Source organism: Theobroma cacao, chromosome 9, assembly GCF_053813885.1.
Source record: "Theobroma cacao isolate CCN51 chromosome 9, ASM5381388v1, whole genome shotgun sequence".
Taxonomy (NCBI): Eukaryota; Viridiplantae; Streptophyta; class Magnoliopsida; order Malvales; family Malvaceae; genus Theobroma; species Theobroma cacao.
In genome coordinates this window covers 19,851,371-19,863,816 of record NC_142647.1, presented here as the reverse complement: position 1 = coordinate 19,863,816, position 12,446 = coordinate 19,851,371, and the positions used below count along the sequence as shown (strand labels likewise).

Genomic DNA, 12,446 nt, shown 5'->3' with positions numbered 1-12,446 from the left:
CATTCTCTCTCCATGCCCATTTGGGCAGCCATGAATTCACCATGAAAACATGAAATTTAACCATGAAAAATAAGGAGAAAAGCATGGGAAAGGTAGATCACAAGTCAAAATCAAGAAATTTTACCTTTGATTACTTGATTCCTTGAAATCCCACACTTTTTCTTTAATTTTCCCACCTAGGTTTCTTGTTTTTCTTTTCCTCTCTTTGTTCTTGCTATGGCAGGCCACATGAAGAGAAAATAAGCTGATTTTTGCTGATTTTAAAGCTAAAAAAAATAAATGGATATCAACTTGACACATGTCACCATCCCATTGGTCCATATTTAATATCTTAACTATTAAGCTTTCTCTCTCCACCACTTAAATTCCTTCAATTATCCATGATAATATTGGATAAAATTCATGTACTGGACAAGTGTCGGATGCGTAAAATTACAATTTTGCCCCTAAGGTTGCAAAATTACCATTTTACCCCTATGCTCCGAAAATACCGAGATTACAATTTTTTTCACTTATCAAACTCAAATTATACTCCAATGATTTGACTCTAAATTGATCTTCGAACTCCAAATCACCATATTAAACCATTTTAGGACTTTAATATTCTTAATTTCATCTTAAATTCTCTATTTGATCTAGTTCGAGGCTTAAATCAACTTTGTTGTACCTCTAGGTACAATACCGACTTTTGTAAATTTTTCGGGACTCTCCTAGCATGCAAACATGTTATCCATCACATGTATGTCATGACAGATATTTTATAGAGTCAGGCTTGGCATCTTCTCCCCTACTTGGATCAACCTTATGATCTTTTTTCATGACTAATTTCGACATCCGGCTAAATATTAATATTTTAATATTATTTTATTAATAAAATATTATTTTATTCTAAAAATTTTGTCTTGTCTCTTTGGTTGCCAAAGTTCCTTATTATACCTCAATTAACCTCCGAATCACCCTTTTATCTCTCAAATTCTCTTTCGATAAAATATTATTATTTTATTATTACTTACTCGTGTGTGAAATATTTTATCATAAATTATTCTTTTCATCATCACTTTTAAACATTTTAATTGGCCTCAATTTGCATCCAATCAACTTTATTAATCACTATTTCAAAGTATAGGGCATTTCAGATTAAGACCATGGCAACAAAGACAAAATTCCTCAAGAGGAGAAAGTCCTCCAAAATAGCTGAGAAAGTCAAACCCTCAATCAAATCTTCTGCTTAAGATCCACTCCAAATTTCAAATAGATATTCCCCTGACTCCTCACCAAAATATCATCACCTGTGCCATCACCTGAACCCCTCTGTCACGACCCAAATTCCAGGCCATGACCGGCGCAAGGGCCTAATGAACATAGTCCATTAAGCCCAAGCAAGCCTATCTATTATCCTGCTCATTTTTCCATCAATATTGCTAAGTCACATTTCATAACTTTGAATCAAAATAGTGATAGACATTGCCATCTCCTAGTGGCTTACTCATTGAAATATACATACATTGTCTGAACATATAGCTTAATAATTTACATTGGGTTTACCTATACACAACAAAAAGAGTATTCGACTTCCAGCGGAGAGACTCGGATGAATATACAGCTACTGAATACCGAGACACCTACCAAGGGTCGAATGTACGAAGACACCTCGACCTAACTACTAGTTATCTCATGATCTGAAAACATGAAGTTGAAAACGATGAGTATAAACTCAGTGAGTGAACAAGAAAGGGAATAAGCAATTGATAAGGAAGAATTTGGAAATCGTGATGGACTTGTTTTGAAAACAATGCAATTTGGTATAATTTATTTCCCAAACCCCCTTGTTTTGGTCATTGATCAGTGGACTCTTAGTATTTCAAAGACCCATGCTCAATCATGAAGATAAGGGAGTGGAGGAAATTATATCAGAACCCGAGCAAGGTAGCAACGTGACAGAACGTTTCTCACTGCAGAAAAAGGCATTCTCGATTTACATGTGGTTCGGTTTTTCAAGAATATCCTCCACTACATGGGTCCAATTGGCATGCTTATTCAGTCATTAGAAAGCTAAGAGGCAGGGCTACAACTTTGATGTTTACCATTTTTCCTAGTTCGGAAGGGAAGATGGTCAAAATCTTCATCTAAGTGAAAGCGTTGCACTAAAACCTGAGAGTTTCTCGCTGCGGCGAGATTTATTTTCGCTGCAGCAAGATTTAGGGCAAATGACAAATAAAGGGTTTTCACATGCCACAAAATGCATCCCTACCATATTGCACATCAAAGTGAACACATCGGCAATAATCAACTTATCGACATTCAAAACAATCACATATTATAATCATAAACCTGCTATCACATATACATATATAAATATATATCAACAAATACACCATCCCACTTCATTCATCATCATAGTCGGATCATCATCATCATCGGCCTATGCGCACTCCCTACTCGTACATAGCCAAGTCATCATCATCATCGGCCTATGCGCACTGCCTACTCACACATAGCCGGGTCATCATCATCACACTAGATTATTCATACACACACATATATACATATATCAACACAGCATAGGAGCACATAGGTCCATTCTTTTACACATTTCACATTTTCACAACATCAAAATATTTTGTCAAAGGCTTGTTCCCAAGGCACACGCTTTTAAAGACAAGTTGGAATAAATCATTCACTGTTTCATACCAATACAATTATGTCTCCCAAACGATTTTTGAAATGCAAGTTCACCCACCAGCATTATTTGAGCCTTTAGCCGATCCTAACTCCCCTAATGGTCCAATTGGGATAATTGGGCTTCATTGGAACCTACCATCAAATTAACATCACCATAATGTCAATTCATACTTATAAACCCTAAAAGCTACCCCTTAGCTAGCTTTCAATTGCCATTTTAAATGGCTATCTATTCCCATTATCTTAGTAACAATAAAGTCAATACACAACCTCAACAATAAATCCACAAATCAATCACTAAATATTATCAACACTTAGAACCCAATGCTAATTTACTACTCACCTTGATGGTTTTGAAACTTTGAAATTCTTTCCAACAATTCCCAAGCTATTATAGAGCTTTTTTTTCTTTTTTTTCTCTCTCTAAACACCTAGCTAGTGAGAGAAAGCATGGAAACAAGATTTTTTTCAAGGGTTTGGAAGTGAAAGAATGGAAGAGCACATAGTTTCCATAAAAGGGTGCACCGAAACATGAAAATTTAAGCTATTTTGGGAGAGGTTATAAAGCTTGATATCAAGCTTCCATGGAGGATGGAAGCAACATGAACAGAAGAAGAAGAAAAAGAAGGAAAAAAGCTGCTAGAAAAGATGTGAGAAGCTGCTAGAAGCAAGAAGCTTATAGTCCAAGCTTATCCAATTCTCTTATAAATTACAAAAATGCCCTTTAGCAAGTTAACTTGTTTTTCTCCCATCTTTTGTGCAATCTTTTTATTCTTTTGACACTGGGACAGGGTCCACAATGATCTAAACTACTCGGGTTTACGAAAACTTAAAATTTTGACTCAAGGTGCAAAATGACCATTTTGCCCTTGTTGTTTCCTTCCATTTTAATTTAGTCCTCCCAACCCCCATTTAACTCCAATTTCCTTCTATTACCTTCTTCTACACATGTACAAATAAAGTATGAAGTTTGTACTCCAACGCGATATCCCCATAATATTTAAAATATTTATTTGCCCGCGTTATCTTTACTTAATAAAGATTCGCGACCACATTAACGTCATTTTTCTCCAAAAGTTTTTCATTCTTCTTCTCCCCCACTTAGATTGACCATATACTCCTTCTTCATGAAAAATTTTGACACTAAATAAAATATTAATATTTTAATATTATTTTTATTAATAAAATATTATTTTATTCCAAAAATTTTCTCTTGCCTCCTCTTGTCTCCTTGGCACCCAAAATATCTTATTATGCCTATTTAGACCTTAAAATACCATAAAACCTTCTTCTGAGAACTTTTTGAAGAAAATGACGAAACTACCCCTAGCCCGTGCTATTGCATCTATGCATAGTTATGAGCCTATAGGGGTTGAGGTCTCACACCCTCAATGTCTATTATGGCACTAATGAGTTGACCCCCTCTAATTCTTCCGAAACTAGTTAACCACCCCTGTTTTTGCTAATGACAAAAAAAGGGAAAAATAGAAAACTTAGGAGAGAAAGAAAGTTTAGGGAAGATATGAAGTAGAAGTAATTTAGGAGTTTAATCTGACTCTAACGATATTGAGTTGTTTATGTTATTTTGTTTGTTGATAGCTCATATTTATGAATGTTCTGTTTATGGTTGTTCTGTTGAATTGAATGGAAAACTATTTCTAAAATGAAAATGGATACTACTTATGCATTTATGATACATGATATTTCTGTTGAATGGTTAATGGCATTTATGTTTGGAATGGATATGATTAGTTGAAAATATGCTGATGACAGTGAATAATATTTCTATCACCTACAGCTAATTGTTTTGTAAGGCTGAATAAAAATACTCTGTAAAATGGTTGAATCTATACCTATCATTTTCTTTAAGAAATAGATAAAAACTTGCTAAAATTGAATAATAAAATCATACATACTCTAAGGGGGAGCACACACTCAAGGGGAGAAAATCCTCATTTTATGTAGAACAAAAAAGAACTAATAGACATTATGCTGTTAATCAAGGAATGTTTTGTCATCATAAAAAAGTGAGAGATTGTTGGCTCCATTAGGTTTTTGATGATAATAAAATATTTCCATTCATTTATGTCTAACTATGCTACTTGAGTGTACAGGATGAAAAATGCATGCCAATAATAAGTTAATCACTAAGAAACGAATATCAAATCTCATAAAAATGAGGAGATTAATTGAGCCACAAAACGGAAGCCATTTAGTTGGATAAAGAAGGGAGTTAATCAACTTAAACTCAAGAATGAAGATGGCTGGTTCAGAAACAGAGACGATTTAATCAACTAAGAAGAATTGTTAGTCGACTAAGAGCTTACTGCTAGAAACTGGGTTCAGAACAGAGACGACTTAATCGACTAAGAAGCATAGTCAGTCAACTAAGAGCATTCTGTAAAAAAAATTGAATTTAATGCTAGAAGACAAAATAATGGCTAAAACTGTCTCCAAATTGTTTCCCAATAGTAAAAAACTGTCAATTAGCCATCAGAGTTGGTTCTTCAAGTATAAAAACCCTTTCCAACGGCTAAGAACAAGATTAGATGTTTTCAATATCAAAAAGAGCTCTAAAATAGTAAAAACTCTCTACATACTTTCTACACTTCACTCCTATCCTTGTAATAGAGTTAAGCACTTCACCTTGTACCATTCAGATCAAGTTACTAATCATAGGTACTTCTTTATTTCTCTTCTCCTTGAATACTTAGAGTGAGCGAGTCACACTAAGGGGTCTGTTCAAACTTGGGTTAGCTTGATTGAGTGTATAGGTTCTAACTCATTCTAGAAAAAGTTAGCTTTGGGTTTTGGTTGGTTTCAGGAAAAACCATTATTAAAGGTTGCGGTTGAACCTGTGAAAAGCCATTATAAAAGCTAGGTGGGAGATTGGGAATTTCACCATTTATAATGATTTGATTTAGAAAATCCTTGGTTGAACAATCAAAGTAATGAATGTAGGTTTTTGACCGAACCACTATAAATCTTTGAGTATTGTTAGCTTTGTTTTATTTTTCATTTCCATTTTTCCTTAAATTATTCCTTCATCTTACATCAAATTTCACATCATTGATCTTCAATTTGCCCTCAATTAGAAATCAAGTTTAGCGAGAGTCAAAAAGTGTTATTCACCCCCTTCTAGCACATTTATTTAGGACCAATATATTATTCTTTTATGTCATATATTTTAATTTATGAAATCTGAACTATTTAATATATAATTTTTATTCTTTATTTGTGATTATCTTTTTTGTTTATAATAATTATTTGTAAATAAATCTAATTTTAAAAATAAGTAATGAGATTACCTAATAAAACTTATGACAAGATCTCATAATTATTCTTACCTTGAAAAATTTAAATCACTACTCATAACCTTCCTTAAAATTTTTAAATTTAAATCACTACTCATAATTATTCTTATTGTATCTTTCTTTATTTCATTAATACCAAAAATAAAATAATAAGCAAGAAAAGGAAAAGAAAAATAGTAAAAGCCAACCTATACTTGGTAAGTGGGCCAATGTTTAAAACACAAATGAACCTGATTAGAGTTAGTTCATGTATAATGTCTCGACGTTGTCAATTTCTACAAAATATAATTTCACGACTCAATTCTGGATCGTGATTAACGCATGAACCCAATATGTAAAGCCCATTAGGCCCAAGTAAGTCATATTTAGTCATTTATACTGGTTTCATATTCCATGGGTCATGCATTGGTCACTATGAGCTCAATACCATCCATGCATTCCATCTCAAAAATACGTTGTACTTTATGTGTTCACATTATCCTCATAAGTCATATAACATTTGACAACTCGTGGCTACATTAGTATCGTTGCTAGACAACATACATATACAAAGTGAGTAAAGGACTGGATAGCGGTTTGAAACTGGATGTGGAGGACAACTACTGAATGCCATGGTAATGAACCTACCAATGATGGATATGGGTAGGACACCTCAAGCTACAATCCAGCTATCTCCAAATCTGAACCAAAACATGAGCTGAAAACAGTGAGCATAAAACTCAATGAGGGACATAAGAAGGGAACAAGCAATTACACACAGCATGATTTATAAAGCTATGCCATTTCTTTTTGAAACCATGCATTTTAGATTTCTAAACCAAATCCATGATGCCTTTGTGTTACCCAACACATAATTTAGCTGTTTTTAATGTACTCAAATCATTTCAAAGCATCTAGAGTTTTAATCCAAGGTGGGAAAGCACCTTATGTGGAAACAAGTTGAAAACAACTGCTTTTGGGAAAATAAGCTGCAGGCATCAATACCTTTGCAACAAGTATTCATACCCGTAGAACAAAATGTCCTCCCTTACCTTTCTGGCCTAGAAGTATAACTACGTTCCCTATGGGTATTGATACTTTTGGTCCAAAATGTCCCTTGGTGCCCTTTGGAAGAACAAGTATTGATACCCCATTCAAGGGCATCAATACTTCACCTAAACTTCTGCAGTTTCAAGTCCAAAATCACCCCAAAGCTCAAAACTTTGAAGCAAGGCATATTAGCATAAACCTCAATTGAAACCACTTCATTACAAGGCACTTAACACTACAGAACATGCTTGAAGTTCATTTTACAAAATCAAAAATAGTTATTTGATTAAAGCTCACTTTCTAAACCTAAAATAGTTATTTGTAAATCAAAAAAATTATGTACTTTGCTTATACCTAAAGCAACTAAAACTGAAATTAAATTAAGTATTTATAGCCTACTTTCTATAGCTAAAATAAATTTGAAATACCAAATTTAACCTTAGATGCCTTAACAGTAGGGATGTAAACGAAGGCTTTTAATAGTCCACTCGGGTTCGGGTAGGTTTCAAGCACCACCCTTAGGATACCCTAATGCTGAACCCAATTATACATACATCCATACATACATACATATATATATTAATATTATATATAATGTTTCAAATATTTGTAAGTTGTGCAATTCAAATATTTATCCTGTTACCTTCAACTCAAACTTTCCATCTTAACCAACTTTTTTTTTTGTAAACTACTAACCAAAAAATTAACTTTTATATGATTTTTAGTTATTTAAGTTGTTTGAGTTATTTAATCAGGTATTTAATGGATTCGGGTAATTAGCGAATAGTGCTACATTATTAGGCTTTGGTTTAGATAGAGTTTTACGATTTTATTTGGGTTTTATTAGAGTTCAAGTTTTTTTTTTTTTTTGTGTGATAAGTAATTGCAAATTTATTGCTAAATTGCCAAAATCATAAAGGAAGATACCTTCTTAATTAAATGGATTCAGGGTTGGGTACCTAAAAAAAAACCGGTACTCTACCCCGTTTACATCCCTACCTAATGGTTTCCCAAATACTGAAATTACAATTAAATCCATAAAATATATAAAATAAGTAAAAGCAAATCTCTAAAATATCCTTCATTAAATATATTCTTCTCCCACATCAATAAATTGTAATTTCTGACCCACAAAACCATTATCTGTGGATCCAGCAAGGGGAGCCTTACATTGGGTTTCTTTTTAATGTTTTAGATGTTGTGGTTTGGTTGGTGGTAGTAAAAGCAGTCTGGGTACCATTTGTTGTCAAGTAACTCAAAGGCCTGGAAATAGAAGTTGTAAAACGGACAGAATATCCATAGCACTTCAGACATAAATTCATTAGAGAATTAGAAATTCAGAAAAAAAAAACAAACAAACAAACACTTCACTATCGTAAGATGAGAAAAATACCTTGTTATTTAATCCACTCAATGTCAAATACACCATTAAACTGGGATCACGCGTTCTGTCACCCAAAAAACATGAGCAGAGACATAAATCAACTTTTACTCTGATTTGAAGTCTTAACATGTGAAATAAAGAATAAGAACTTATAAATACAAAAGGAAATAATAAATAATGATATTGACATTTACAGATCCAAAGTTCAATACTATTAAATTTTTAAATTCACAGAGGTTGCATTCAGATAATTTAGTACACAAGTAGATGATAGACTCATGAAAACTTGACTTTCTTGATTTCGATACACCTTAAGAACTATAAATCTGAAATTCATCTACTCATACCCTCTCAACTACAAAAGTGTTGAATCTTAAGTAGTTTCTAGATATTATTTACCTTCAACCCTCACAATTTATATGACAAACCAAATCCAAATTCATTTTCCCAACATTGCAATAATGAATGTGCATTCTTTGGATTTGATTATGCATGTGGTGACTTGAACACAGAACCACATGAAGACACAAAAGAATAGTAATGAAAGAATTTAAACATATTATAAGAAAGCAGCTAGGTCATTCACTTCAACATGATATTGTGTATACTTACAGTCATTATTTAACAATAAATTTTTTATTCTTAAATGTTTTCAGAAATTTCTAACAACAGAATAAACTGAAAACAAGGAGAAATTAAAAATTAATAGCCTTGCACACTAAATAACAGAAGGTGAGGTGATACAAGTTTGGCACCTATAGAATCTGAATACCAAATCTCTGGTCACACTCGAAGGATAGCCTTTCCACAAATATTACCTTTCTTTCTTTCCTTTTTCTTGCCCTTATTTTTCACTTTTATCATCTGAGCATTATCAAGAGCTGGACACGGTTTAACAAAAAAAAAAAACAAAAAGAAGAAGAGTTCCATTGGACTGCCAAGTTCTCCACCAAACAAGGTGCCATTAAACCCAAAATTGGACAAGCTAGGACATAATTATCAAGCAACAGTACTTCAGTAAATAAAGATGCCAGTACCAAATCAGGGCACCACATATCACCAAAAGCTAGAAATGACACAGAAAAAGGTCATGATTATTACAAACAGGCAGGGGGTCTACTTGAGATTGGAAAAGAATCTAATTGGTTCCAATGGGAACTTCTATCTAAATCAAATAAGCAAAAGAGATGCTACACGCCAGAAATCCAAAGTACTTTCCTAACTACAACACTAATATCTATCTTAATTTTGTATAGAAGAGAGAAAATCACAATTGAATTACTCAAAGAAAACCAGTAGAGTAAAATAGCAGTTCACTGAACACAATATGGCAGATAACAAGGCCCTTACCTTTATGATGTAAGCCTTCTCAAGTCCAAAACGGTAGAAGTTGCAAATGGCATGATTGCATGAAATACTTTTAACTTGTATCCATAAAATCCCATTTAATGAGTACTCAGGACATAGATAATGCAAATTGATAAGGTACAAGTCTGCATCCATGCAATTTGATAAGTTATTTGTACTTGCAATCTACCCATCCTGATTCAGCATCGTAATGAAAACACCACTCTCCTCCACAAAAATACAAGCTTGATGGTTTTACATGTGATACTAGGCTTGATTTCCCATGCATCTCAACCTCATGGCAGTACCGTGCACACTGACCCTTGGATACAACTTAATAGCTGGTCATAGTACAATTAGTATTGTCATCATCAAGCCAGAGGAATTTCAAGTGATTATCAATCCCTAACAAAATCAGCACGACCTCCTCCATAAGCAAATAAGACCCATCTCCCACAATGAATTCGCACAACCTGCCATCAATTTCAATCAAACTACAGCCTGGTACCTTTCTGACCTTCTTTTCTCCCATTTCCTTCCTCACCTTCACTACCCAATCCCATTGGTTAGAAGAGGCATACATGTTTGATAGAAGGACATGAACACCACCATGGTCAAGACCTCGCTCAACCAAGCTCTCAACTGTCTCTTTCCCCAACTCAACATCACCATGCATTCTACAAGAATTGAGTAATGCACCCAACACGTAGGAGTCAGGTTCCATAGGCATCTCTCTCACTAATTTATTTGCCTCTTCAAACAGTCCAGCTCTACCCAACAAATCTACCAAACAACCGTAGTGCTGGACACCCGGCTCAATACCATAAACCTTACTCATGTAATTGAAGATTCTTAACCCTTCATCCACCAATCCCATTCGACTGCAAGCACTTAGGACACATATAAAGGTAACTTCATTAGGAACAACTCCTTCACTTTGCATCCTTGCAAACAACTCAATCGCTCTCGCACTTTGATCATGATTTGCTAGGCCTGAAATCAAAGAGGTAAATGCAAAAACATCCTTATATGGCATCTCATCAAATACTGAACAGGCCATCTCAATGCAGCCGCACTTGGCATACATGTCAACAAGGGCAGTGCCTAAAACTCTGTCTAACTCCATTCCATTTCTATCTACATATGCATGTATCCACCTTCCGTGATCCAAAGCGCCAAGAAATGCGCAAGCAGTGAGAGCTCCCACGATCCCAGCATGATTTGGGCGAAGGCCAGAGAGCTGCATATCATTAAAGAGTCCCATAGCCTCTCTAAACATCCCCATTTGCACGTACCCAGTAATCATGGCACTCCAAGAAACTGCATTCCTTTCAGGCATTTGATCAAACAGTTCCCTTGCAAACTCAGCTTGGCCAGATTGAACATACCCATTTAGCAAAGAGGTCCACGTAATGACATCTCTGTTAGTACTCACATTAAATAGTTTACGAGCTGCGTCCATTAAGCTCAAATTAGCATACAAATGGATCAATCCGTTTAGTACAAAATCATAAGATTCCCAACCCAACTTAATCACTAAAGCATGAGAAGCTAAAGCCGTAGAAGAGTACGTAGTGCAGGCTCGAAGAACGAAAGAAAAGGTGTAGTTGTTGGGCAAGAACCCACTCTGAAGCATGTTTTTGTATAGAGAAATGGCGGTGGCATTTGCGTTTCTCTCGACAAAAGCTCTTATGATAGTGTTCCAAATGAAGGTGGTTCGATGTTGAAGAGAAAGAAAGAGTTTGTAAGCGTGAGAGAGATCGGCGTCGGCGGAGACAGCACAGAAGGAAATGATTCTGCCGGCGGCATAAGGGTCCAAAAGAGTGGCTGAGACGATGAGATGGGATTGCATTTGCTTGATTTGAGACATTGTGAGGCATCGGTCCAGTAAAGCAAGGCTTCTTCGGCTTGCCTTGACAAATCTGGAGGCAAAACTCGAAGCCGACATTAATCTCAACCTTTGGCCTTCGTTTCAAAATTGAGTGAATTTCTGCATTTGTAAGAATAAGAGTATTCCTGTTTCCCAACATAACACAAACACAAATGCAACACTAAACTTGTTTACTACTTCAAAAGCGTAATGATGCTTCGCAGTGGATTGATTCTGCGGGAATTATTTATGTCTATGAAGAGAAAAAGAACTATTATATTGGTTTCTTAAAAGAGAGAGTTGATTTCTGGAGAGAAAATTGTTATAATTCAGAGCAGAACAGGAATATTTTTTAAAAAAAAGTTTTTAAATTATTTTTACAAAAATTCAAATAAACGTATATATTTTTATTATATTCAATTAACTTTTCATATTTTTATTTTGAAATAAATGCACACTTATATTTTAAGTATATTAAGTAATCAAAATGTAATTTTCATGTGTTTAATATACATACTAACATATTATAGTTGATAATAATGTAACATATTAATATATCATGATTAATGATGATCTAACATGCTAATTTGGCATGATAACATAACCTTGACCCTGTGATATTTTTTTTTTATATCAAAGTCATATTAGCGTCATATAGATAAAAACTAACGAGTGACATTTGGATTAATATTAATTAATTAATCATTAGTTATAAATACTTATTTGACTTAAAATAAAAATATAAAAGTTTAATTGGATATAATAAAAGAATAGAGATTTCTTTGAATTTTTTAATAGTTTAAATACTTATTTAAACATT

General features: G+C 34.1%; 1 pseudogene across 4 annotated transcripts; it reads right to left on the bottom strand.

The window, feature by feature from the left end:
* Window positions 1-6,414: 6,414 nt before the first annotated feature.
* On the bottom strand, window positions 6,415-11,926 carry LOC18589492 (pentatricopeptide repeat-containing protein At5g66520 pseudogene; annotated as a pseudogene). 4 transcript variants are annotated; one of them, XR_016028203.1, is made up of 4 exons: window positions 9,760-11,926; window positions 8,419-8,473; window positions 7,028-7,196; window positions 6,415-6,676 (listed from the first exon to the last, which is right to left on the bottom strand). The product of XR_016028203.1 is annotated as a pentatricopeptide repeat-containing protein At5g66520 pseudogene, transcript variant X2 (transcript). The 4 variants fall into 4 exon arrangements; XR_016028204.1 differs by having other exon boundaries at window positions 7,028-7,158; XR_016028205.1 differs by lacking the exon at window positions 7,028-7,196 and having other exon boundaries at window positions 6,415-6,693.
* Between the last annotated feature and the right edge of the window lie 520 nt (window positions 11,927-12,446).